The sequence below is a fragment of the Podarcis tiliguerta genome, assembly GCF_965153285.1.
Source record: "Podarcis tiliguerta genome assembly, chromosome: 4".
Classification (NCBI taxonomy): domain Eukaryota; kingdom Metazoa; phylum Chordata; class Lepidosauria; order Squamata; family Lacertidae; genus Podarcis; species Podarcis tiliguerta.
This window is the reverse complement of record NC_139537.1, coordinates 16,873,808-16,900,443: the sequence shown is the minus strand read 5'-3', so window position 1 is coordinate 16,900,443 and position 26,636 is coordinate 16,873,808. Positions and strand designations below refer to the sequence as shown.

Sequence of the window (26,636 nt, the reverse complement as noted above, 5' to 3'; positions counted from 1 at the left end):
ATCCCCGCGACGGGGTGAGCTCCCGTTGCTCTGTCCCAGCTCCTGCCAACCTAGCAGTTCGAAAGCACAGCAAAGTGCAAGTAGATAAATAGGTACCACTCTGGTGGGAAGGTAAACAGCATTTCTGTGCGCTGCTCTGGTTCGCCAGAAGCGGCTTAGTCATGCTGGCCACATGACCAGGAAGCTCCCTCGGCCAATAAAGCGAGATGAGCGCCGCAACCCCAGAGTTGGCCACGACTGGACCTAAAGGTCAGGGGTCCCTTTACCTTTAACCTCTCTCCCCACCCTTAACAAACTAGTTCCCAGGATTCCTTGGGGGAAGCCACGACTGTTTTTAAAGTGGTACAATGGTGGCTTCAAATGCATCATGCGGATGCAGCCATAACCGTGAAGCGCATTAGGCCTACAGCCGCCACCAATGCCTCAGTCCCGATCCAAATTCCCAGCGACATTTTTCCATGCTGAAAAACCCACGGAAGATCCCACAATATCTTGTCTGCTTGTTCCGTCCTGTGTGCCAGGATGTTCCCTGTCCCTTTGCTGGGATGCTCCCCACAGTCCCATGTTGAGAACATTGCAGGGCATGCAAGGCAGCTTCCTCCTGGATGAGGTTTGCCAGAGAATTCTGGCAGGATCCCGCTGCCTGCATGAGGCTGTTGGGTTCTGCGGCCTACCAGCCACCATGTGTTCCCACTTTGCAGTCTTTACCAAACACCAGCTGTTTGGGTTCAGTGCATTCTTTCATCTGCAACAAAAGCCAGAAGGAAGCTTCTCGCTGCTGGATCGCTGTAGTTCCAAATGAAAGAAGACCGTTTAGATGCCAACAGCAATGATAATTAAATGTTGCTGCTCGATTCCATCTCTCTATGTACAAGGTGGTTTCGGTCCGCAAGAGCGAAAGTTTATAGCACAACCTAAAGCTACAATAGCCTTTTTCTTTCTTTCTTTTTTGCAGCCATATCACGCTGCTGACTGCTTTTCAGCTTGCTTCCCAAAGTTCATTTTACATCTGTTTTTGACCAGCTAAGTATCCCCATCTCTGTACCCCTGCATAAGGTGATAGTATTGTTTGTTTATTTCCATCAGTCCAAATATCGGACAAGATGCAAGCGCTCAAAGTGGTCACTTGGAATGAAGCTGCAGTTGGGAACTTGCGGTGGAGAGGTGGCCTGGTCCAGTTTTAAATGCTCAGTACCAGAGTACACCGTGAGATAAATGAATTCTTCGTTTCCGGTCCTTGCTTAGTAACTCTTGCAGATGTTAATCTATTCACTTAAGGAACTTCCCTGAAAATCACAATCCCCACCCTTGTGCTAACAGCCAGTGTCGTTTAATATTTCCTTTGGTGGTGATTGGGTGCGTCCCCGGGAAGATTAGAGCAATCTCGTTGGTTCTTTGGTATCTGAGCTTCGCAGATGTAAGTAATCTATGGAAGCTGTGATTTCAGAAAGGACTTGTGTCAGTCTGTGAGTTTTGAAACCGTCCCCCCAAAACACCCCTTTGCGTTTCGTGGCTTCCCCCTGCGCTTTTTTATATTTGCTCAGACACAATTATTGCACATAAAAACAATAATTTCAAATGGAAATTATTGGGTCATGCTGGAACTTTCAGCCACGTGGTTCCTTTGTTCCTGAATGGCTAAGGATCCCCTTCAACCCCCCCCCCTTTGCCCCTTATTTCTGCATGGGATTATCCACAGGAGTTCCGGCATCCACACCAGATAAAGACCTGCCTGCTCAGGATCTGTTTGCCGCAGTGTCCGTGATGGAAGGCAGCTGGGGAAAGGTCTCCATTTATTCTGCTTAGAGGCCAGTGGTCGACTCCCACTCGAAAGGGAATGTTAAACCTTGCCACAAATCAACCCCGAACTGCACAGATCTCTATTTCCACCATCTGGTTTGCAGGCTAATTTTCCTGAACAGTAAATCCAACTCAAAACTAAGGCCAGATTTTTTGGGAGGAGAGGGAGAGAGAGCGTGGGTCGGAGGGTGGGAAGAGAGAGACAGACAGAACACCTGCCAACTTGCCAGGGTCACTTGAAGTTGCAGAAGGCAATAATAATAATAATAATAATAATAATAATAATAATAATAATAATAATAATTAGAAACTGTTGGTAGTTTTTTATTAGAAGCCTTTTACAAATGCCAGAAGCCTGCTTTTGTGTTACACCAAAAATCAAAGGGATAGCTCAGATAGTAGAGTGTGAGACTCTTAATCTCAGGGTTATGAGTTCGAGAGCTGAGCAGAAGATTCCTGCATTGCAGGGGGTTGGACTAGATGACCCTCGAACTCTATGATTCTGTGGTTCTGTTTCTTAGATTAAGAGGTGCTTCATAAGTGATGGCTTCCCCTAAGCAGGTGTTGCGTCAGTGTGGAAATAGCCTCCACCTGTGGAGTTAAGCTGAAATGGGCAATCATTTCACAAGTGTCCCTCTTGAGCAAGGATGGGGGAACTTGGACCCTCCAGATGTTCCTGGACTCATCCCTGAACCTCTGGCCACGCTGGCTGGGGCAGATGTGGAGCTGGAGTCCAGCTGCAACAGGAGGTTCCCCATCCCTGCTCTCGAGGCTCAGTCCCAGACATCTCCAGTTTAAAAAATTATAAGGTGATGGGGAAGGCAGGCATCTGCTTGAGACTTTCCAGAACTGCTGGTCAAAACGGACATTATAAGGCAAGGTAGATAAATGGTGTGGTTCAACACAAGGCTGAGTCCATGCGGCAATAGAAGCAACTATCGCCTTACGCTGGGGTTACGTTTCGGGGATATTGAGTAACGTCAGCATCTCATATACAGTGGTACCTCTGGTTACGTACTTAATTCGTTCCGGAGGTCTGTTCTTAACCTGAAACTGTTTTTAACCTGAAGCACCACTTTAGCTAATGGGGCCTGCCGGGCTGCCACCGTGTGATTTCTGTTCACATCCTGAAGCAAGGTTCTTAAGCCGAGGTACTATTTCTGGGTTAGCGGAGTCTGTAACCTGAAGTGTATGTAACCTGAAGCGTATGTAACCCGAGGTATCACTGTAGTCAAAATACATTGGGTTTGATGCAGGCGGTGTGGGATTGACAAAGTCTTTTTTCCCAGACTCCCACCTCCTTTTCTGATTTATTTATTTTTTGCCAAGTGTGTGAAGCTGGAGGCACATAAGCTAATGTTGTGAGTTACCTGTGTAGGCCGTAGTTAGGTTTCCGACATTGGGATGCACCACCGGCCAAACATAGCGATCTGGTGATGCACCGTGCTGTTGAAAGGGAGGACCTTTATTAATTCAAATTAATAAAGATTTAATGAAAGGGGGGGGGGAGAAAGGGAGGACCAAGCGACTCATCATCCCCAAGGGAGACCCTAGTGCCAATCATTGTAGACAATACTGAGCTGGGTGGGCCAATGGTCTAGCTTGATATAAGATAGCTTCCTGTGTTCTCAATTCCCAGTGGGTCACCTTCTCCCACCCAATGTCTCTTTGGGAGCTCATAAGCGGGGCCTGAAGGCCATGATCCCTCAGGAGCTACGGTGAGAGGCAGGTTGCCTGTGATGCTGGAGATGGCACCACCAGTATCCATGATACTGACAGAATTCTCAATCTCAAAAGTTTGTAAAACTGTTGATCAATGCATTTGCCACATAACGTGGTGAGGAAACAAGAGCTGGCACTCTCAGAGCAGCATCTTATTCAATTTCCGCCAAAGGCCTTTCCAGGCTCGCTTAGCCTTTAGTCTTCATTTTATCCCTGCCTCTACCTCACTTCCTTTGGGTTCCCATATTTCATTTTGTCACCGAACGGCTTGGGATGCAGAAACCTCTGGTTTTCTCATGGCAGAATCTGGGTATCTTTATTCAATCCATATTGTTCCGCGCAGGGGGAGCGTTTACATGTAAAATATCTGAGTAGGCAGAGATAACCTTTGACTCTGCTATATATTCAGTTCCAGGGCTGACAGCTTTTCATGGTGTGTGTGTGTTTAAAAAAAAACCACTTCTCATTCCAGCAGTGTGGGATGTTTGATAAGAGGGTTGGGCTCAGTTTGTGGAGACACATGTTCAAAAACCCCTGCCAGCCATGAAACTCACTGGGTTTTTCCCTTGTAGGGATATTCAGATGATACTTTATTAGCAGGAGATGCTGGGGGTATCTTCCGATCTAGGATTGTCTAGATTGGTCTTGAATATGCAAACCCACAACAGGTACTGGGTTACTGTGATCCATTCTGGGTGCCACATTTTAAGAAGGACATTGACAAACGAGTGTGCCCAGGGCAATGGAACCAAGCCCTTTAAGAAACGTTTGGAAGTTAAAAGGAAACACAGTAGTGGTCTTCAAACAGCTTGCCTTGCAGAAGATGGAGCAGCAAGGAAGCAGATTTCACTTACGTGTTGCTGTTAATTCAATTTATATATCCTGCACTTTATCAAAGGACCCCAGGGCGGTGTACAACATTAAAAGCACATTACGGAACATCAGTGATAAAAATGTAATAAAAAAGCATACTGACAGACAGGTAAATAATGAGTTAGTCAGCATAATAACAGTCCTCTTCCCCACACATTTACAGTGGTACCTCGGGTTACAGACGCTTCAGGTTACAGATGCTTCAGTTTACAGACTCTGCTAACCCAGAAATAGTACCTCGGGTTAAGAACTTTGCTTCAGGATGAGAACAGAAATCGCATGGCAGCGGCACGGCAACAGCGGGAGGCCCCATTAGCTAAAATGTGCTTCAGGTTAAGAACAGTTTCAGGTTAAGAACGGATCTCTGGAACGAATTAAGCTCTTAACCAAAGGTACCACTGTATATGGTAGTGGTTGCAAAGATTATTTGTTCCAAGTACTGGAAGGGAATAGAGATCCTCAAAATTGAAATGTGAGAAAGCAGGTTGCACGAATAATAGATTAACTCACACCCTTTTTTAAGAACTAAAAGTGGCAGGTAAAATATAACCGATATAATGAAAGCGGCAACCATTATTTACACAGAAACAAAACAACAACAACATATTTATGTATTTTAATTGCATTTTATGTATCGCATTTTGGAAGCGTTGAGGTAGAAATTTCCCGTACGTAATTTTATGTTAGGAGAAACACCCTCACAAATTCCTGGAGGATAGGGCCATCACTGGCTGCGAGACACGTTCTACTCCCAGTGCTGGAGGCAGTTGGCTGGGAATCAGAAGGGGCTTCTTGAGCGCCATTGACTTCATGCGCTCATTGCGGAAGTCGCATAAGCATCGGGTTGGCCCCTGTGAGAACAGGATACTGGACTGGATGGGCCACTGGCGTCCAATGGCGTTCTTCTAATAGTAAGAGCTGATCACCACTGGAACAGTCTTCCTCAGGAGGCAGTGTGTTCTCCCTCGCTAGAGTCAAGCTGAGTAATAATAATAATAATAATAATAATAATAATAATAATAATTTATTTGTACCCCGCCCATCTGGCTGGGTTTCCCCAGCCACTCTGGGCGGCTTCCAACAAAGATGAAAAATACACTAAAATGTCACATATTAAAAACTTCCCTGAACAGGGCTGCCTTCATATGTCTTCTGAATGTCAGGTAGTTGTTTATCGCTTTGACATCTGATGGGAGGGCGTTCCACAGGGCGGGCGCCACTACCGAGAAGGCCCTCTGCCTGGTTCCCTGTAACCTCACTTCTCGCAGTGAGGGAACCGCCAGAAGGCCCTCGGAGCTGGACCTCAGTGTCCGGGCAGAACGATGGGGGTGGAGACGCTCCTTCAGATATACTGGGCCAAGGCCGTTTAGGGCTTTAAAGGTCAGCACCAACACTTTGAATTGTGCTCGGAAACGTACTGGGAGCCAATGTAGGTCTTTCAAGACCAGTGTTATATGGTCTCGGCGGCCGCTCCCAGTCACCAGTCTAGCTGCCGCATTCTGGATTAGTTGCATTCTGAGACTGCAAAGCCATCTGTTGCTTCCCTCCAACTCTCATATTTGACGGTTCTGTTGGACGGGGCAGAAGCTGCAGCAGAAAACTGCAAGCAAGCAAGGAGTTAATAATGCACATCCCTTTTTTTCCCCTCTGCTTCCGTTTCCACACAGAAAACCTCGCCTCCTGAAACTGCTGTTCTGTACAGAAGTCAGAAGGCCCGTCAGGGATGTTTTTATATACTGTGCAATCGTGTGTGAGGCGTAGTTGCCTGAGATTGCTTTAAAAAAGTGGTGGGGGGGGGATCAGGCTAATTCATAAGCTGCCAACACCAAAAGGGAAATGATGTCACAGTTTCAACTTCCCTTAAAAACCCATTGTCTGCCTCCAGCCCCACATCCACACCCCAGTCTCCCATGCCTCATTTACAGCTTCCAATCTGGCAGGCATCCAATTTTCCAAGACGGTCAGTGCTGTGTAATGGTTAGAGTGTCGCACTAGGACCTGGGAGAGGAGGGTTCGAATCCCTACCGGGCCCTGAAGCTCACTGGGTGACGTTGAACCTCTCAGACTGCCTACCTCACAGGGTGGTTGTTGTGGGGGTGTGATATGGAGAGCAGGAGAGTCATACAAGTCACCGTGAGCTCCTCGGAGGAACAGTCGGACATAAATGGATAAAATGAAATATATTTTGTTCAATAAAATGAAATGGTTGGGGGCAGGGGGTTGCCAGCTTGGTGTTAAAAGTTCTGCTTTTTTACTCCACGTCACGCCATTTATATTTAAGGTCAGCAACTCTTATTTTAGCTCAGTCTAGGGGTGTGCAAATCCTACCCCTTTATTTTTGCAGATAGTTCCCACTTTCCCTCATGCCCTCCACGTCCAAGTGTTTGGATTCTCACCTGTAGAAGCATTTGACTACCGTATTTTTCGTCCCATAGGACGCTCCGTCCCATAGGATGCACCTAGTTTTTTTGGGGGGGGGATAAAGGGATTTTTTTTCCTTTATCCCCCCCCCCCCAAAAAAAAAAACCAGGTCGGGGAAACCAAACCAGGTCGAGGGACAACAGTATGGCGGCGCTGCGCCTCCCCGCTGTCCCCCGAGCTTGTGGGGCTGGCCGATGTCTGCCCGAAGCGCGGGGCGCGCTGCTGCCGCGCGCTCCGTGCAGCAGGCTGCTATCCGCAGCCTAGGGAGCCCTGCGTGAACTCCCGCGGGCTCCACAGGCTTGCTGATAGCTTCCTGAAGCCTGGAGAGCAAGAGGGGTCGGTGCGCACCGACCCCTCTCACTCTCCAAGCTTCAGCGAAAGCCTGTATTTGCCCCATAGGACGCACGCAGATTTCCCCTTCATTTTTGGAGGGGAAAAAGTGTGTCCTATAGGGCGAAAAATACGGTAGACCTGGGGTTCTGCTCCCAGCATATGCATCCAGGCCAGGTCTCCTAGACTCCGCTCTAGTCCTTAAAAGGCGAGTTCTCCCTGGCCTGCGGACAGGAAAGTACGATGAAGGGGAAGCAACTCAGAGGATGCGGAACCACCTGAGTGGGAAACGGTTTATAGAGGCAGCGAACCACGTGGCACATAGGGAGAGCTGAATGTTTTAACTTTCAAACTACAAAAATGAGGCTGGCTAAAAAGTTGTAACGTGACTTGGGAATTCAAAAGATATTTGGGTTAAATTAATATAGGTTAGTTTTGCTTCGTACGTGAAATGTCTGTAAAACTGTGTAGAAATCGTTAAACATTATTGCCAAGTACTGTACAGTCATATTATATATTAACATAATATTTCAATATTATTATTATTATTAATTCAATTTATACACCGCCCTATACCCGGAGGTCTCAGGGCAGTTCACAACTTTACCAGATATTTTCAGATTAAAATTCTTTTGCTTCCCGAAAACAGTTTAAGTGCTTCTCGGTCAAACATGGACTTTCCAAGCTAAATGTTGTCCAGTCACAAAAATAACAACAGATTCCTCACACCCAAAAATATATTTTTAAGGCCCCCTCGCCCAAGAAATTTCCAGATATTAAGCTTCACCCCTTAAAATGCCACAGGCTGCTGCTTGCAACAGGAAACTAAACAGCACACTGCCTGAGAACTGTCTCAGCCCTGATTATTTGGACTACAACTCCCATCATCTGTGACCATTGGCCATGCTGGCTGGGACACATGGAAGTTGTAGTCCGAAACATTTGGAGTGTTGGGCTAAAGCAGGCATGGCCAAACTTGGCCCTCCAGCTGTTTTGGGACTACAATTCCCATCATCTCTGACCTGTTAGCTAGGGATGATTTGTAGTCCCAAAACAGCTGGAGGGCCAAGTTTGGCCATGCCGGGTAAAGGGACAAGGCAGCTCCCTATGTAGCTTAACTAACACATTGATAGGAGATGCACTACGACTATACAGGGACCAGTTCATATCATCTGCAGAACCTGTTCTTGCTTTGCAGCTGAACTGAGTTGTGTATTTTGAAGCATTTTTGGAGGGCAGATCCCCATGCATTTGAAAATTGCATTTATTTTTTGTGCAAGAGGATCTCGGACCTTTCAGTTGGGGTGGGGTAGATTTTTCCTTTAAAAACAAGCTACATGCAAAGTTTCGGTTTTGCCTGTTCTTAGAGAGAAACTTGGTGCAACTGCTTCAAGCGGCAGCTAGACTGCCCTCATCAAATCAGTGGCATCTCCTCCTAATTCAGGGCAGAATGGCCCCTGGGAATAATGCTATGTCCTGTTCCCAGGAGCGCTGGGCGAGGGGGCCAGCAGGATAGAGATGGCTTCTCCCCTAGCTGCAGTCTTTCAGAAAGCCCTTTGTCTTGTGATTCCAAGAACCGATCTGTCTCTGAGGTGATACCCCCCCCACACACACACTTAAAAAAAAACAACTCACAGTGTTCAGCCCATTCATACCAAACCCTAAGAAGTGACTCAGCAGTTTTTCCTGGTTCCTGAGCTCTTTGAGTAGGTCCTTTTTGTAAGCTGCATTCCTCCTGGACGTCAGACTTTGCCAGAACAGTCTCGCGGGGTGTTTCCAGATTTATTTCCAGGCAGGATTCAATCACATACTGTCAAATTCATGTTGTCCAGTTAATGCTGATCTGGCGCTCTTGGCAATCAATATGTTTCCCTTCTTTTTGCAATAAGTGACAAGAAAATGAACAGGAAAGTTTGGGGTAACAATTCCCTGGCACAACGTTGCATAGCATCCCTGCAAACAAATCGAAATGAATGCCCAGTAAATAGGTGGCATGTCTATCCTTCACCCAATATATTTGCAAAAAATAAAAAATCAGAACGAAGGCTTAATAATCAGGTCATCTGAAAATGAACATAGTTAACACTTATGGACCTTTTCAGAAAAGAGGAATAATTTCCAAATGTTGCAAGCTTCTTTCTCCGTAGTATAAAGGACTGAACTTCCTTGCACTTTTCCTTCTTCATTGTGGAGCTGTGTGGATAGGCAAAGGGATGTTTTCCCCCTTCCAACTCAGGCCATTCTGCAGGATTATTAAAGTCAAAGACATCCAGGCACAATTCAAAGTGTTGGTTTGAATTTAGGGCTTTAAAGCCCTAAATGGCTTCGGCCTAGTAAACCTGAAGGAGTGTCTCCACCCCATCATCCAGCCCAGACACTGAGGTCCAGCTCCGAGGGCCTCCTGGCGGTTCCCTCACTGTGCGAAGTGAGGTTACAGGCAGAGGGCCTTCTCGGTAGTGGCACCCTCCCTGTGGGACAAATGCTCATTTGCCATATAACCACCCCACAAACCTGGGGACGCGGGTGGCGCTGTGGGTAAAACCTCAGCGCCTAGGGCTTGCCGATCGCATGGTCGGCGGTTCGAATCCCCACGGCGGGGTGAGCTCCCGTCTTTCGGTCCCAGCTCCTGCCCACCTAGCAGTTCGAAAGCACCCCTAAGTGCAAGTAGATAAATAGGTACCGCTTTATAGCGGGAAGGTAAACGGTGTTTCCGTGTGCTGCGCTGGTGCTGGCTCGCCAGAGCAGCTTCGTCACGCTGGCCACGAGACCCGGAAGTGTCTCCAGACAGCGCTGGCCCCCGGCCTCTTAAGTGAGATGGGCGCACAACCCTAGAGTCGGACACGACTGGCCCGTACGGGCAGGGGTACCTTTACCTTTACCTTACCCACAAACAAATTGGAACCAATGTGCAATAAAGATCTATCATAGTCTAACCTCTCTGTAAGCTTTGTGCAAACAAATCGGGGATGAATGCTAAATAAATAGGTCCTTTGGAGGAACCCTCATGGATTCCAAGACATATTTCTCCTTTGCCAATGCCCATGCCCATATCCATTTGTTGTTGTTTAGTTGTTTAGTCGTGTCCGACTCTTCGTGATCCCATGGACCAGAGCATGCCAGGCACTTCTGTATTCCACTGTCTCCCGCAGTTTGGTCAAACACATGCTGGTAGCTTCGAAGACACTATCCAACCATCTCGTCCTCTGTCGTCCCCTTCTCCTTGTGCCCTCCATCTTTCCCAACATCAGGGTCTTTTCCAGGGAGTCTTCTCTTCTCATGAGGTGGCCAAAGTATTGGAGCCTCAGCTTCAGGATCTGTCCTTCCAGTGAGCACTCAGGGCTGATTTCCTTCAGAATGGATAGGTTTGATCTTCTTGCAGTCCATGGGACTCTCAAGAGTCTCCTCCAGCACCATAATTCATAATACCTCTGCAATTTTGGAACTGGTGTTCAAAAGGGTCAGAATGCAATTCTTTTAAAGAAGATAAAATCCCAGACTCACTTAAATAACCCATAGGTATAAAAACCACCCTAATTCCAGTGAGGTACATACGCCCAGGTAGTAACCTCTAAAAGTACAATCTGAGAGGCTGCATAAATCCTTCCCCTCTCAAAATTTGTTCCGTGCTATATGAGTTACTGCCTTTGAATAGCAGCGCAGCTTCCTGATCTGACACCAGCATGGTGTGTTTTTCCACTCAGAAAGTGTTCCTTTTGATCACTTGCCTTCCCAAACACATCCACACATATGGTTTTTGTTTGCTTCCTTCGGAAGCTTCAGTTACCTGGTCAACAGCAGCCTCTTGCAAATGCTGCTTTGGCACGCTGCAGTCCTGGAGCAGAAAAGGCACAATTATTTGCAAATAAAGGAAAGGATGTTATCATGGCCCAGTGCAAGTGTAACCCTAAATCAATGCTATGGGCTGTTGTGACATCATAATTCACAACACGGTGGCATCACAACAGCAAGGGGGAGACGGGAAACTCCAGGCAGGACTTACGTTTTGGGCTGTTGTGACATCATCATGCACATGATGACATCATAACAGTAAGGAGTCGGGAAGCGGGGATTTCAGACAGGAGTTCCATTTTTGACAGTTTCCCCATATTGCACATAACATAAAATTCCAATGTCATGTCAAAGACCTCAGTCAGCTCAGGGCTACTTAAAGGATCTTAAATGGTGAATTTGAGGGAGACCTTTGCTTGTGACCTCGGAAAGCCTCTGCCAATCACAGCAGCCAGCACTAGATGGGCCAGTCACATGACCCTATATAAGGCAGTGCCATCTGTTTGGGTGCAAAAGTCTCAGTCAATGGCAGTGCCATTTGGGCTAAAGAAGGAGGAAGAGTTCTATCACTATATAAACTATTATTCATATTAGTAGCTGAATAGTAGCTAAAGAGCAAACACAAACGTAGGCTGGAGAAAGGTATTATTCAGTGTAGGGCTGTTGTTGTTGTTGTTGTTGTGGATTTGAAGCTAGCACTGAAAATAGCCTCCTGCAGCCTGAGAGGAGCTGCAGAATTTACTTCCATTAGATGACTAATAGCAGACAATCTTAAACCTTTCCCTTTAGTATATTGTTTTGGCTTCCTGACAATTCTGTTCTCTCAAGGGACATGTAAATATAAGCTCTTTCTCCAGGAAGATTAACTAATAAAATATCCTGCTAGTTTGCAGAATATCTAAACACACACACAAATGTACAAATTTTATTCAAGCGTGCCCTCCTCCGTATTTTTTTTCTGGTTTTTTGGCACTCTTCTCCCTCTCTCTCTTCCCCTCCCTCTCTCCACACACACACACACACACACACACACACACACAACAAAAATGACCTTCCTGAATCAGAGGCAGTGGCAGCCAATGGCAAGGGAATCATGGAACTATAGAGTTGGATGGGATCCTGAGGGTCATCTAGTCCAACCCCCTGCAATACAGGACTACGCAGCTGTCCCATACGGGGATCGAACCTGCAACCTTGGCATTATCAGCACCACGCTCTAACCAACTGAGCTAGCCAGGCTGCTAAACCAGGAAGGTATTCTTCGCTCATCACATACCAGAATTGGCTCACACAGGATGTAGTGATCGCCACCAGGTTGGAGGGAGTCAATGGCTTAGACAAATTCGTGGAGGGTTTAGCTTCCAGCAGCTACTAGCCGCAATGGCTAGGTTCTGTGTCCAAGTCAGAGGAAGCTGTTTTCCTCTGAAGAACAATTAATGCATTCATAAGCATTAGATTCCCGTTCCTGGCTTCTATATCCTGGTGTTGTTCTTGTTGTCAGTTTTTATTTTATAAAATATTGCCTGTCGTAATTGGATTTTTTTTTTGAGGGGATGGGAAACCTGAGCTTTTGAGGGCAGTGGAACAACCAAGAAACCCCCCTCTGCTGAGCTTAGAACCCGAGAAGATCTGTAGAGAACGAGGAGAGGTACAGCTGACTATCAAATTGTACGAACAAGGGCCAAAGTAATGTGTAGTTGAAGGAAGCTTTTAAAAACCGTAAAAGGCATAGGACTGTACTTGCCACACACTCCCAAGGCCGCTACAGGTTCTTCCTGTACCTCTGAACGCTTTCCGAGGGTGAGCGCAATTGTGAGTGGGATTGCCAATGTTTTTCCCCAGCTCTCCTTCCGCCTTTAAAACATTTTTACTTCCGGGCCAAGCACATGAAGCAGTGATGCACATAAGTTGCAAGTACGTACAGTGGTACCTCTGGATGTGAACGGGATCCGTTCTGGAGCCCTGTTCGCATCCTGAAGCGAACGCAACCCGTGCGTGCACGGGTCGCAATTTGCCGCTTCCGCGCATGCTCGTGACGCCATTTTGAGCGTCTGCGCATGTGCGAGCGGTGAAACCTGGAAGTAATGCACTCCGTTACTTCCAGGTCGCCACGGAGAGTAACCTGAAAACACTCAACCTGAAGCACATTTAACCCGAGGTATGAGCGTATTGTTATTTTTAGTTGCTGTATGTAAATGGCCAGGGATTTTTTTTCTAAAAAAAATGTTTAGGGGTACTCTCATTTTCCTACTCATATTGAAATACTGCCCCTCAATGAGGCTAAACTTGGATTCACAAAATGTTTAGGGGTATGCATACCCCTGTGTGCCCCCAGAAAAAAGCACTGTAAAAGGCAATTTGTGTATTATGCAGCTTGTGCACTTAAGGGAAGCTAATCATCGTCCGATATCTGGCTTTTACATCACACGCTTTGAAAGCATGTCTAATAATTAACATGCCAGGATATGACATGATAACAAGGAAGCAGATATAATGCTGATCATTCTCTTTGGGGCAAGATATATTTGGACAGTGCTTCAACAACAGAACATTAATGTATAGATATCGCGGCATATCCTTTTTAAAAAAATAATTGTAGAAGCTAGAGTAGCTCATTCACCAAGCAAGTACTACTTCCTGTGGTCTATGGAAAACGTATCTGTTTTATCAGTGCTATTAAAAAAAGGAGCCAGATGTTTAAGGGGAATATTTTCCATGTGGAGAGGAGGGCACAGAGCTGTGAAACTTTATTTTTTTAAAAAGAAAAAAAACTTCCAAGCTGCTGTTATGGAGAAAACAGGAAGGCAACTTCCTCTCTGTGTGCCTACAAGGAGGAAGCAGCAGGCAAGTGCTTAATGAGGATGTCAGATAGCTTTCACCCAGTGGTGAAAGGGGCAATTACGTAGTTTGTTAAGGGTGCTGGGAGTTGTAGTTCTGTGAGCGGCAAACTACAGTTCCCATGCTTCTTTGGAGGCAGCCATGTGCTTTTAAATGCGCTTCAAGTGCATGTTGGGTACACAACCCATATCTAACTTCCTGATTGTGTCGATGAATAGATAGAAAATCGGTTTGAACTTTTAGAAGCTTCCAAGGCAAATTCCGCCACGGCTAATATTTGAAGTTTTTGTCTGTGCTCAAATTCCACTTTTGCTCCAACAGAAATCCTCAGCCCACTTATTGGATTTAGTGGGGTTACTAAGGAGTAAATGATATTCGTCCTTTCCTCCCGCCTAGGCCCATGTGTTCAGCTGGCATTTGGAGACATTAGCTGTCTTGAGAATGTCTACACGCTGAAAAGCTCCCACAGAAATGGCTTTTTTAAAAAAATAAAAATTGAAACCAGCTGAACAAATCTGTAGGAAGTTGTACCGGGACAAGTGAAATGTATACTCTCGTTCCTAAGGAAACACAAATATATTTAAAGCACACTATTTCACATGAGAAGCGTTTACAGAATGCACTGTTAGGTCCTAGTTTTCTCCCGCATTTGAGTCCACAAGAAATTCTCTTTCAAAAATGAAGCAACAAATACGTTTTGTGACTTCAGGTTTGGAACAACGGAGAGATAAACATTTTGCCATTCTACGCCACTTAACCATGTACGTGAGTAGCAGACTCATTTATCTGAGTGCCAGAGTTTGTAGCCAAAACAAAGCTATCCATGCACAAGTGGTGGGTGTCAGCAGAGAAACCCCACAATTATATATAGGAATATAGGAAGCTGCCTTATACAGTGGTAATTATTATTATTATTATTATTATTATTATTTATTTCTACCCCGCCCATCCGGCTGAGTTTCCCCAGCCACTCTGGGCGGCTCCCAATCAAGTGTTAAAAACAATACAGCATTAAATATTAAAACCTTCCCTAAACAGAGCTGCCTTCAGATGTCTTTTAAAAAATAGGATAGCTATTTATTTCCTTGACATCTGATGGGAGGGGGTTCCACAGTGCGGGCGCAACTACCGAGAAGGCCCTCTTTCTGGTTCCCTGTAACCTCACTTCTCGCAATGAGGGAACCGCCAGAAGGCCCTCGGCACTGGACCTCAGTGTCCGGGCTGAACAATGGGGGTGGAGACACTCTTTCAGGTATACTGGGCTGAGGCCATTTAGGGCTTTAAAGGTCAGCACCAGCACTTTGAATTGTGCTTGGAAACATACTGAGAGCCAATGCAGATCTCTCAGGACTGGTGTTATATGGTCTCGGCGGCCACTCCCAGTCACCAGTCTAGCTGCCGCATTCTGGATTAATTGCAGTTTCCAGGTCACCTTCAAAGGTAGCCCCACGTAGAGCGCATTGCAGTAGTCCAAGCGGGAGATAACTAGAGCACGCACCACTCTGGCGAGACAGTTCGCGGGCAGGTAGGGTCTCAGCCTGCGTACCAGATGGAGCTGGTAGACAGCTGCCCTGGACACCTTGGTTGTCGAACTTAATCCGTTCTGGGAGTCAGTTTGACTCCCAGAACAATTCGAAAACCAAGGCACGGCTTCAGATTGGCTGCAGGAGCTTCCTGCACTCAATCGGAAGCCGCATCAGAAGTTCGGCTTCCAAAAACGTTCGCAAACCGGTTTGCGGCATTTGGGAACCGATTTGCTCGGGAACCAAGCCGTTCGAGAACCAAGGGACCATTGTACAAAGTAAGACCACTAGTCCATCTGACTGCTGGGGAATTAACCTGGCACCTTCTGTGTGCAAAGGATGTGCTTCACCACTGAGCTTCCAATAAGTAGAAGTTTGCAGATGTAGAAAATCCTTTATTGGGGGTGGAGCTGAATGGGAAACTCCCCCCCCCCAAAAAAAAATGGAGGCGTATTGATTGTGCTCAGTGACTTCAGAATGCCGTCTTGACTTTTGGGAGGGTGGATTGGAAAACCGAGGGCAGGGGAATGGAACGGCACATTCCAGAAAAGGGTACGGCTGGCCGGAAACCTGAACAGGAGCATTCCACGCTGTGGCATTTTGTTGCACATCCACCTTGGTCTGTTTAAAACTCATTATGAAAGCTGCTCTGAGGTCACTTTTGAGTTCTCTCGATTCCGTTTCTAAACTAGTTCCCAGGGCCCCCTAATGGGTCTTGTCATTCCCTCTTCTCGGGGAGCCTTGGGAACTGTAATTCTGCAAATTAAATTTTTATTGATTTTCAGTAAACATGCATACATTTATAAATTACACATATATTTAACTTAGGCTCTATCATGCCTCTGAGTTCCCTCCATTTCTTTGGTAAGTATCAAATAAAATTCTAATGTCGTGCACTTTATATATCATATTATCAACTACACGCTGTAAGAGTTATGCCAACCCTACCAGTGTCTTCAAAGATTTACAGTTGTTTCTTATATACATCAAATATTTACTCCAATTTTCTTGAAACTTCTGCTCGTCCTGATCTCTTAATTTTCCTGATAGTCTGGCCAGTTCTGCGTAGTCCATCATTTTAACCTGCCAGTCCATTATATTTGGTGTTATGTCTGTTTTCCAATTCTGAGCTAACATATTTCTGGCTGCTGTCGTGGCATATAGAAAGAGGTTTTTATCTTCTTTTTTTTTCAATTTCCTTTCCAATCAATCCCAGTAGAAAAGCTTCAGGTCTTTTTGGGGTGGTGATAAAGGAACTGTAATTCTGAAACGGGGCCTTGGGATCTTGAGCAGAGGATCCTAAACAATTCCCAGAATTGTTTGGAGGAAGCCTCTTCAGTAAACTAGAAACAGGTTGCAGGGCAAATATGCCCCCAATTATAGGTTGTAGGGCAGATTTGCCCTCAATTTATGTCCCAGCAATGTACAGACGTCTATTTCTCTTTTCTTGTGCTGAATCCTGGTGTGCTTTGCTGAAAGCTGTGCTTTTGTGATAGGGATATTATCACATTTTTCTCAGTGATATTTTGCGCCGGGGAAAGCCCACTATTTCCCCCAGGTGGCCCGTTCATTCCTGCCGCGATTGCTTTGTGGAATGCAGTTGTGCGAGTGTCACAGAAACCTGCGGGATGTTTTTGTGATATAATTAGCGGCACTTAATACAGCTCTCTCTTTACACGCCAGTACCATTCTGCAAACCATTTAATGTGCCTTTCTTTCTTTCCTTTTTTATCATTGTTTCTTTAACAGCTTTGAGGTTCCCTGCAGGACCAGATTTCTCATACAAAAGTTGTGTTTTTTCTAGAACCGATAATAGCTAGGAAGAGACAGCAAAGCCCCTTCCATTGGCCCGATTTGACCCACATGTATAATTTTCTGCGTTATCCTGAGGTTTTTGAGCAAAAAGAAGGCCGAGCTAGGATACAGGTCTGACACTGGCAAGTGATGTCTCCAGACAAACACTGAATGCATGAAGGATCCTGGTAGGCCCAACAAATCTTACGTCAGGCTGGCAGCACCATTACTTCCAGTTGTCTGCTCTTGTTCCTGTTGTGGAACAGCCCACCTACCACCTTATGAGCCATGTCTGCGATCAGTGTGAACTACATTTCCCAGGATTCCTTTGGGCGGAGGCCATGATTGTTCAAAGCTCTATGATACTGCTTCAAATGAATAATGCAGATGGGGCCACAGTTAAGAAATTCTCTCATCCAGTGACCTCAGAGTTGCCAGGAAGTCCCCTTCAGACTTCGGACGTGTGGATAAGCAGGAAAATTTTCAGATTTCTCTTGAAAAGTCAATAAAGATTATGGCAGAAAGAGAAGGCATTCCACAAATGGGGGGACTGCCAGCTGGGCAGCCCTCAGGGGTAGCATCACCAGCAAGGCCTCACCAGTGTGGTGTAGTGGTTAAGAGCAGTGGACTCGTAATTTGGTGAACCGGGTTCGATTCCCCGCTCCTGCACATGCAGCTGCTGGGTGACCTTGGGCCAGTCACACTTCTCTGAAGTCTCTCAGCCCCACTCACCTCACAGAGTGTTTGTTGTGGGGGAGGAAGGGAAAAGGAGATTGTTAGCCGCTTTGAGACTCCTTAGGGTAATGATAAAGCAGGATATCAAATCCAAACTCTTCTTCTCACCTGTGAATCGTAAGGTCCAAGATGGCTGATACTGGGGGAGCTTCTCTTTTAGGTGCTTGGGTACAAAGCTATTTATGGCTTCATGTGCTACTACTGCTCGTTGAATTGGGCTCGGTAGCACATCAGCAGCTGGTGCAAGACTTTCAGGACATGGTCCCATCAGGCGTCCCCTCTTACCAGCCTAGCTGCCACAGTCTACTCAAGCTGGAGACCGTTTTCAAGGGCAGCCCCACATACGGCGCACTACAGCAGTCCAGACAGGAGGTCACCAAAGCGTGGACAATTGAGGCCAGGCTATTATTTAGCTGCATATCATCACCTATAGTCTGTCTAGATGGGTGCTACTGTAGCATAGCTATCAAATGAGCAAACACTGTTTCTTCGGAGAAGAACATTGCTGTACTTTCATATTGACTATCCTGCTATGTTCTCTAGGCAGTTCACAGCAGGTTAAAAACACAAGCAAATTTTACCAATAAAACGATCTGCCAACTTTATTTCAAAAGACGCGCAGCATAAATTTTTACCTCAGTTACTTGTGTGGCAAACAACTAGCAGGGATTATCAGAAGAAGTTACTTATTTTGCTTCAGCAGTGGCAAAATGCCATCAGGCTGGCCCTAATGTTGGGCATTGTGAGGCCGTTGCCTCAGGCGGCTAATTTTGGGTGTCGTGAAAGAGCAACATATTTTTTAGTTATTTAATTTATTGCATTTTTAGGGACTTCAAAGGGGGAAAGATGGTTCTGAGATTTTCTGCTTCTGTCGAAATAATTTAGCTGGCCTTGGGTGCTCTGCAACTTGACTTGAGGCAGCAAAATGTCTTGGGCGGGCCCTGACAAATTATTGGCCTTTCATCCAATCTATCTGTCACAGAGCTAGGGAATCTGTGGCCCTCCAGAAATTGCTGACCTCGGCTCCTGACAGCCTCAGCCAGCATGACTGGTGGGATATGTAATCCGGCAACAGCCAAAGGACTACAGATTCCTCATTCGTGTTCCATTAAAAGCCGTTTTCTTTCATGTTTATGATACGTCAGGATGAGATGATTGATTGTGTTTAAAAATCTGAGATGACCTTTCCCCCCCATTGTCCTAATTTTTGTTTTGGCTCCGTCATGGGCAATCTGGGAGATGCAGAATCTAAAATGTGTAGAGAGGTGATCTGCAGCTTCATGGAGCACAGCCAGAGAGAGGGGGAGAGAGACAGACAGACAGAAACCCCCCCACTAAGCCATAGTTGAGACATCATAAACAGGGACTCTCAAGGTTATCGCCGAGTGAGCGATAAACAACTCTGGAATGCAGGGTCCGACGTTGAAATACGGCTCAGATGTGTGTGTCACTGAGGCCTTGGAAGAGGCTACGCTTAAAACTTTGCAAAGATTAACTACCCGGCCAATATTTATGCGTGCATGTGGCAGCAGACCTCCTTTCTTTTGCAGAGATGAAGCGATTGAGCAAAGATAGAGCACAAACATTAGTGCAAGTCAAGCGGGAGGGAAAGGAGAATTATGACACGTGACAGGCCCTGATTCTCACTTGCTCTGATTCTCACAGGCTCTGATTCTCACTTCCCCCGCGTAGCAAACTCCCCAAACTTTCCTTTTTTCCAGGGACAGTCCTGAATTTACAGAAGCCATCCCAGTTTCTGATTTGATCCCAGAATGTCCTGCTTTTCCTTAGGACGTCCCTATTTTCACAGGAGAAATATTGGAGGGTATGGAGTCATGCGACCTGACCCCCCCCCCCCCAAAGGCTATCTGAAGGCAGCCCTGAACAGGGAAGTTTTTAAATGTTTTGCTATGTTTTTGTATATGTTGGAAGCCACCCAGAGTAGGTGTCATTTCTGTTATCTTGCATACAACTCTTACTTGTCATATCTCTCTGTATAAAAATGTTACGCGTTGAGCTGCACATAGTAACTCATCATATATTTCTTTAAATAAACCATCTTCTTATGAAAAATTCTTCGCTCCCAAGTCTCCATAAATCTGGACAAAAGGTTAATCCAATTGAAGCTACTGAAAGGTTAATCTCTTTGCAGTTCCTGATGGTCAGATGCAGATTTGTAAACACACAGACTGCTAGGTTGAAACGCATCTGGCTATTGGAATCTGTACTCATGTTTTAAAATCATCTAACCCATTTTGTTTTTAAACATTTTAAGTATATGTGACAATTAAACTCAGAATTCAACATTTATGTGTTATTTTGTAATGTACATTGTTGTTCCTGACATTTCATATTGGTTCTTAACGTTGTTTTCGTCAGGAATTATTTCCCGTTTTTGCTTTGGGGAACCAAAATTCAGAAACTGAGCCAGGAATGCACTCACATTTTTAATAGTTCAGTTATCTGGAATGAGCAGAATACATGGGCATCCCACAGGAAGTGGCAAAGTTTTTCCCAGACCACTTTCAGCTCCCTTAAAAACGACTGACTCTCTCTAGCCTTGGAGTCAAATGTGATATAACTGAGTTGGGGGGCGCTGAAAGGTTGTCTAGTAGTCCAATCCCCGCCTTGAAATTTCATAAAATTGACTACTACAGCAGCTCTTATAGGTAGCCATTCTTGGCTGACTGACACTTATAGCGAGCCCCACAGGAATTGACTACACAATGGTGTCCCAAGTTGAGAACGCCATAGTGCAGCTGATCTCTGCCCAAAGCGGGGCATGCTGTGTCAATTTGCTGATCCGCGTTTACAACAAGCCACACAGCAAAACACTTGTCCAACAGGAAAACACTTGATTTGATTTGTGGTTTGAGTCCAAACAGTGCTGCCTATCAACTGATCAAAACAGCCGCTATCAATTCAAGATATTATGAATTCAGAATATCTTGAATTGGCCAAACTTACAGGTTTAATAAGAAATCATTCTAATGAGAAAATAAGGAGAGAGGGGGAAGTCTTTATAAATTATATGAAGAGAACCGATTCCCAGATTCATACTTAGCTTAGAATAAAAATCGCACAGGTAATTAGAATAATTCTCCAAAAATTTAATCATTACTGACAACCAGTGATATGAGGAATAAAGTTCCACATGGAGTTAGTTGGAAATCAATTTCTTTTTTCTTTTTTTCTTTTGTCTTCTTTTTTTTGGTGTTGTTTTTGTTCTTTTTCCTTTTTTGGGAGAATATAATGTTTTGCATTTTTTATTGCAGATTAGGTTATTATGTTTACATCCTTGTACAGTGGTACCTCGGGTTACATACGCTTCAGGTTACAGACTACGTTAACCCAGAAATAGTACCTCGGGTTAAGAACTTTGCTTCAGGATGAGAACAGAAATCGTGCTCTAGCGGCGCAGCAGCAGCAGGAGGCCCCATTAGCTAAAGTGGTGCTTCAGGTTAAGAACAGTTTCAGGTTAAGAACGGACCTCTGGAACGAATTAAGTACTTAACCCGAGGTACCACTGTAATTTTGTTTTTGCATTTTCTTCTGTTTTGTAATTTTTGTTCGTTTTATTCAATGTTTGTGTGATGAACAAGTATATAAAAAAATTAAAAACAAAAACAGCCGCTATCAAACTGCATGCGCCAAGGAGCACAGAGAGAAATTATGGTGACATCACATGATCAGTAGGTAAGGTGGTCCAGCTCCCACCTGTCCACATAACTCTCAGGGTTTGGGAGAGGTCCACCATCCAAGAAATTTAGGCACCTGAGGCAAACCACAAAATGGCACCTGACCCCTCTGCTATGATAGAGTGAAGATCTACATCGGCCTCTGTGGAGGTGGCACGTGGGCATTGGTGCTGCTGAGGAGGAAACAAATCCAACTTTCTAGGATACACCATGGCTGTTGTTGCCACTGCAGCAGCGGGTGATCCCATTCCTTGGTGACTTGATCTCCTGCCCCTGTGGATTCTGCTGCCTGAAGCGGTTGACTCACCTTGCCTCATGCGTGGGCCGGCCTTGCATGCAAGAGCTCTTTGTTTCCAGAGTAGATACACATAACAACTCTGGCTCAGGGCAGAGCTTTATTACTTTGTTGTCAAAATAATTAGTTTGAGGAATTAAGAATAACTACAGGCAGAGATTGGGATATGTGTCAGTTTTTTTCAAAAAGCCAGCATTCCTACAGAAACGATGGGAAACTGTGACTTTAAGCAACATCTGGCATATAATATATAATTGCAATGCCTTTGAGATACATGCAAGGGGGGGGGGAGAAGTGTTTTACCCTCCCCCCTCTTCGTGATTTTTTTGTACTGAACATATTTGTACTGAGATCACCTTCTGGGCATCCTGCTTTTAAAATTTAGGTGATGTGCGCCAGCTCCACTGTGCAGTTGTGTATGGTACGATGCGTCTCATATGAAGATGCTCTTAATTTTGCAGAGACAGCAGCAATCCGTGGATCCTGTTTGCTGTGCTAGTAGTTCCTGCAGCTGTTTGACCATCGGGTCGCGAATGAGAGCTTGAAGCTGCAGCTTGAAGCTTGATATTTATTTTATTTTGTGTGTGTTTTGATGCCTCCCCCCCAAAAAAATAATAATTGGGGTTTGGATTTTGGGGTGTTAGGAGAGAAAATATCCTTCCAGTCTACCCCCCTCAGCCTTTCTGCTGACCATTTCTCAAGCCTTTTGTCTCAGGCACAAGTGGACTTTTATCCTATGAGACAGGGTCACTGTCCACCATCGGCAAATGATGTGATGTTATCTGATACCCAGCTCTATTCCAGCCCCACCGCTGTAATCCACCCGCTATTTTCAGTATGAAAACCGTTCGCTTCTCAACTTGTTATGCAGTCAGAAATGGTTAAAGCCTATTTCTTTTTAGCAGTCAGAGGGCAACCAAAATAGCCATTAAGAAAAGCTATCTTTGTCGTATTTTGGTTTTTGTTTTAAAAAAGCTTAATTATACTTTGAATCTAAATAGTGTCTTTCGAGCGTTCAGGGCAATTGCACTCAGTAATACTCACAACGGCTCTGCAAGGATGGGCAATGTTATCCTCACATGTTGTTTTATGACTGCCGCATTCCTTCTATCACGGTACTCAAGGTGGCATGCATGGGGTTTCCAGGTGGTAGACTGCTCTTGAACATGGAGGTTTCAGTTGTTTGGATCTAGTGGAGGGGATCGTTAATTGTTGTTGGCATCCGACTGCCTCGAAAGTCAATGGAGTACACATCCAGGGGCCAGTGTTTGAAATCCCCCAGGCACCAGACGCGTTTCACAACTGGCACAGGTCCAGTCACAACTACATGGAGATATCCGGAGCAACCGCAGTTGCCTTAGTCCATAGTTAATTCCATTTCCATTGTGTGTGCTTCTCTTTCTTGCATACTGGGACAATTCTATGTCCAGGGCAGCTGTCTACCAGCTCCATCTGGTACGCAGGCTGAGACCCTACCTGCCCGCGGACTGTCTCGCCAGAGTGGTGCATGCTCTGGTTATCTCCCGCTTGGACTACTGCAATGTGCTCTATGTGGGGCTACCTTTGAAGGTGACCCGGAAACTGCAACTAATCCAGAATGCGGCAGCTAGACTGGTGACTGGGAGTGGCCGCCGAGACCATATAACACGGGTCCTGAAAGACCTACATTGGTTCCCAGTACGTTTCCAAGCACAATTCAAAGTGTTGGTGTTGTCCTTTAAAGCCCTAAGCGGTCTCAGCCCAGTATACCCGACGGAGCGTCTCCACCCCCATCATTCTACCCTGACACTGAGGTCCAGCACCGAGGGCCTTCTGGGGTTCCCTCACTACAAGAAGCAAAGCTACAGGGAACCAGGACCTTCTCGGTAGTGGCTCCCGCCCTGTGGAACGCCCTCCCATCAGATGTCAAAGAGATCAACAACTACCTGACATTTAGAAGACATCTGAAGGCAGCCCTGTTCAGGGAAGTTTTTAATGTGTGACATTTTAATGTATTTTTAATCTTTGTTGGAAGCTGCCCAGAGTGGCTGGGGAAGCGAGCCAGATGGGTGGGGTATAAATAATAAATTATTATTATTATTATTATTATTATTATTATTTAAATGAATTGTAAGCACAAGCTGCAGTCAAGCAATGTAGTTGAGATTATAGAATTGTAGCTTTGGAAATGGACCCTGGGGTCATCTAGTCCAACCCCCTGGCAAATAGGCATTCCTTAACCTTGGAGCTTCAGGTTCCATATCTGAGTTTCTAACACTGCCAGGGACTAAGTCAGACTGCCGGAGAATCACAGCACCTGCTGTGGCTGCAGACTCGTAACTGCTGCCTCCCTTGTTGTTTTTGCTGTGTCCGCAGCACCAAAATGACTTCCCCATGGCACAAGCCTGGGCAGTGTGTATGGAGGTCTGTTCTGCCCAGATAAGAAGACCCCCCCTCCCCCCATTTCAGCCTTGCTGATATGGTCCAAAGGGAAGCAGAGCAAGACATTTGGCACCAGCTTGATTGCAGTAGTTGCCTGGAGCAGAGGCTTAAAAGGCTCATAGAACTGTAGAGTTGCAAGGGACTCAATGGTCATCTATTCCAACCCTCTGCAATGCAGGAATCTCGACGGATCTATCTAGATCAGTATTGCCCACTCTGACTGGCAGTGGCTCTTCAAGGTTTCCAGCTGTATCTGGAGACACCAAGTATTGAACTTGGAACCTCCTGCATGCAAAGCAGGCGCCCTGACCTTCCCCGTGACATGAGAGGATATTTGCCATTACTGTTCTTTTCTGTGACTTCTGGATATGTAAAACAATGAACATTTGGAGAAAGGAGGCCTTCTCTTTCCACTATAGGCCGTTTTCAAGCTTTTATTAATAAACTTTGATTTCATAACCTTCTGGGGGCTGGGGGAGAAGCCAGCCCTCTTAAATCCTGAGGGTTTACGGGGGGTTATTTATTGTTTAGTGACTGACCATTTTTTGCTAGTGAACAGCTCTGGTGGAGAATTGCATAGCTTGGACTTTTCAAATTGCTAGATTGCATTTGGCTGAACTGATCCTTATCTGCCAAGGTTACATTTGGCTTCAGGGAAACTGCTTTGGCATCTCAGCCTCACGCATCTTTGAAGGAGAACTTTGACCCCAGCTTGGTTTCACCATTTACATTTGTTTAGAAAGGCCCATATCAAATCAGAAACAGCCTCTGCTACTGCTTATTGTTGTCGTTCACATACCACTTAAGAAAAATTACGTTTATTGTGATGGACTGTGTGACATCTCTGTGAGGCAGTGCACAAGCAGAATATCGTGGAAATTACAAGAGCGCTGAAATTCTTCAGAATGTGCATTGCATATGTTAAGAAACACCCGTGTGAATAAATGAAGTTTTGCTCTGTTGGTTCCTTCAGCCAAATAATGTTTACTCCAGCATTCCTTATCCTGGTGCTCTTGAGAAATTTTTGGACTACAGTGCTCTTCATTCCCGACCATTGGCCATGATGAAAAGGACCGATGGGAGCTGGATTCCAAAACATCTGAAGGGCACATCTGAAGGTTGGCTAAGACTGGTCTACTCAGCTATTGAAATTTTACATGGGCCTCAGGCAGAGATATTTTCCATCCTCTGCTACTTGATGCCATTAACTGGGGATGCTGAGGAAAGCATGTGCTCCCACACTGAGCTAAAGACTTTCCTCTAAAAAAATATTTGGAAAATATACTGGAGCCTACCTTATACCAGTTCAGACCAAGGCCACGTTTGCAGCCTTCTCGATAGTGGCCTTCTTGGTAGTGGCACCCGCCCTATGGAACGCCCTCCCTTCAGATGTGAAGGAAATAAGCAGCTATCCTATCTTTAAAAGACATCTGAAGGCAGCCCTGTTTAGGGAAGTTTTTAATATTTAATACTTTATTATTTTTAACACTCAATTGGGAGCCGCCCAGAGTGGCTGGGGAAACTCAGCTAGATGGGTGGGGTATAAATAATAAATTATTATTAATATTATTATTGTTGCAACCTACACTTAAAGCACCATGATGCATACCACTAGACAGGCATGGTTTCCCCACTCCCTTGAAATGTTACAGGTGTTAAGAATTGTTAGGGGACCCCTGTTCCCCTCACAGAACTACAGTTCCCAGACTGGCTTAACAATCAGTCCCTCTTCACAGAGAAATCTGGTGGTTGTAGCTCTGTGAAGGGAATAGGGGCCACCGAACAATTCTCAACACCCTTAAAAAACTAGTGAGGCGAAGTTACAGGGAACCGGGCAGAGGGCCTTCTCGGTAGTGGCGCCCACCCTGTGGAACGTCCTCCCATCAGATGTCAAGGAGATAAAAGACTATGCAACCTTTAGAAGACATCTGAAGGCAACTCTGTATAGGGATTTTTTTAAATGTTTAATGTTTTGTTATGTTTTTGTATATGCTGGAAGCCACCCAGAGTGGCAACCCAGTCAGATGGATGGGATACAAATAATAAAATTATTGTTACTACTGTTCCCAGGATCCTTTGGGGGGAAGCCATGACAGTTTAAAGTGGTATCTTACTGCTTTATGAAATAGTGTGCAATGGTGTGACTTTTACCTTTGCACAGTAGAATAGTTTTACCCTACATCCGAGCAAGCAAACACCGTATTTTTCGCCCTATAGGACGCACCGGCCCATAGGACGCACCTATGGGGGGGGGAATAAGGGGGGGGTTATTTTTTCCCCCAGGCACGGAGCTGGGGAGGGGGAAGTCCGAGCTTCCCCCACCTCAGCCCCCAGAACAGGCAGCTCTCCGCAAGCCGTTGGAGGCCACTGCGAAGTTGCGCCGGGCTCCCACAGCTT

At 45.6% G+C, this 26,636-nt stretch overlaps 1 protein-coding gene and 1 long non-coding RNA gene across 3 annotated transcripts in view; one reads left to right on the top strand and one right to left on the bottom strand.

The window, feature by feature from the left end:
* The window catches only part of MAML2 (mastermind like transcriptional coactivator 2), a 150,608-nt gene that overhangs the window by 54,284 nt on the left and 69,688 nt on the right, over window positions 1-26,636 (top strand). The window lies entirely within an intron of this gene.
* LOC310675885 lies at window positions 8,257-25,605 on the bottom strand. The gene is made up of 3 exons (XR_014510281.1): window positions 25,535-25,605; window positions 10,931-10,978; window positions 8,257-9,099 (listed from the first exon to the last, which is right to left on the bottom strand). It is a non-coding gene; the product is annotated as an uncharacterized lncRNA (long non-coding RNA).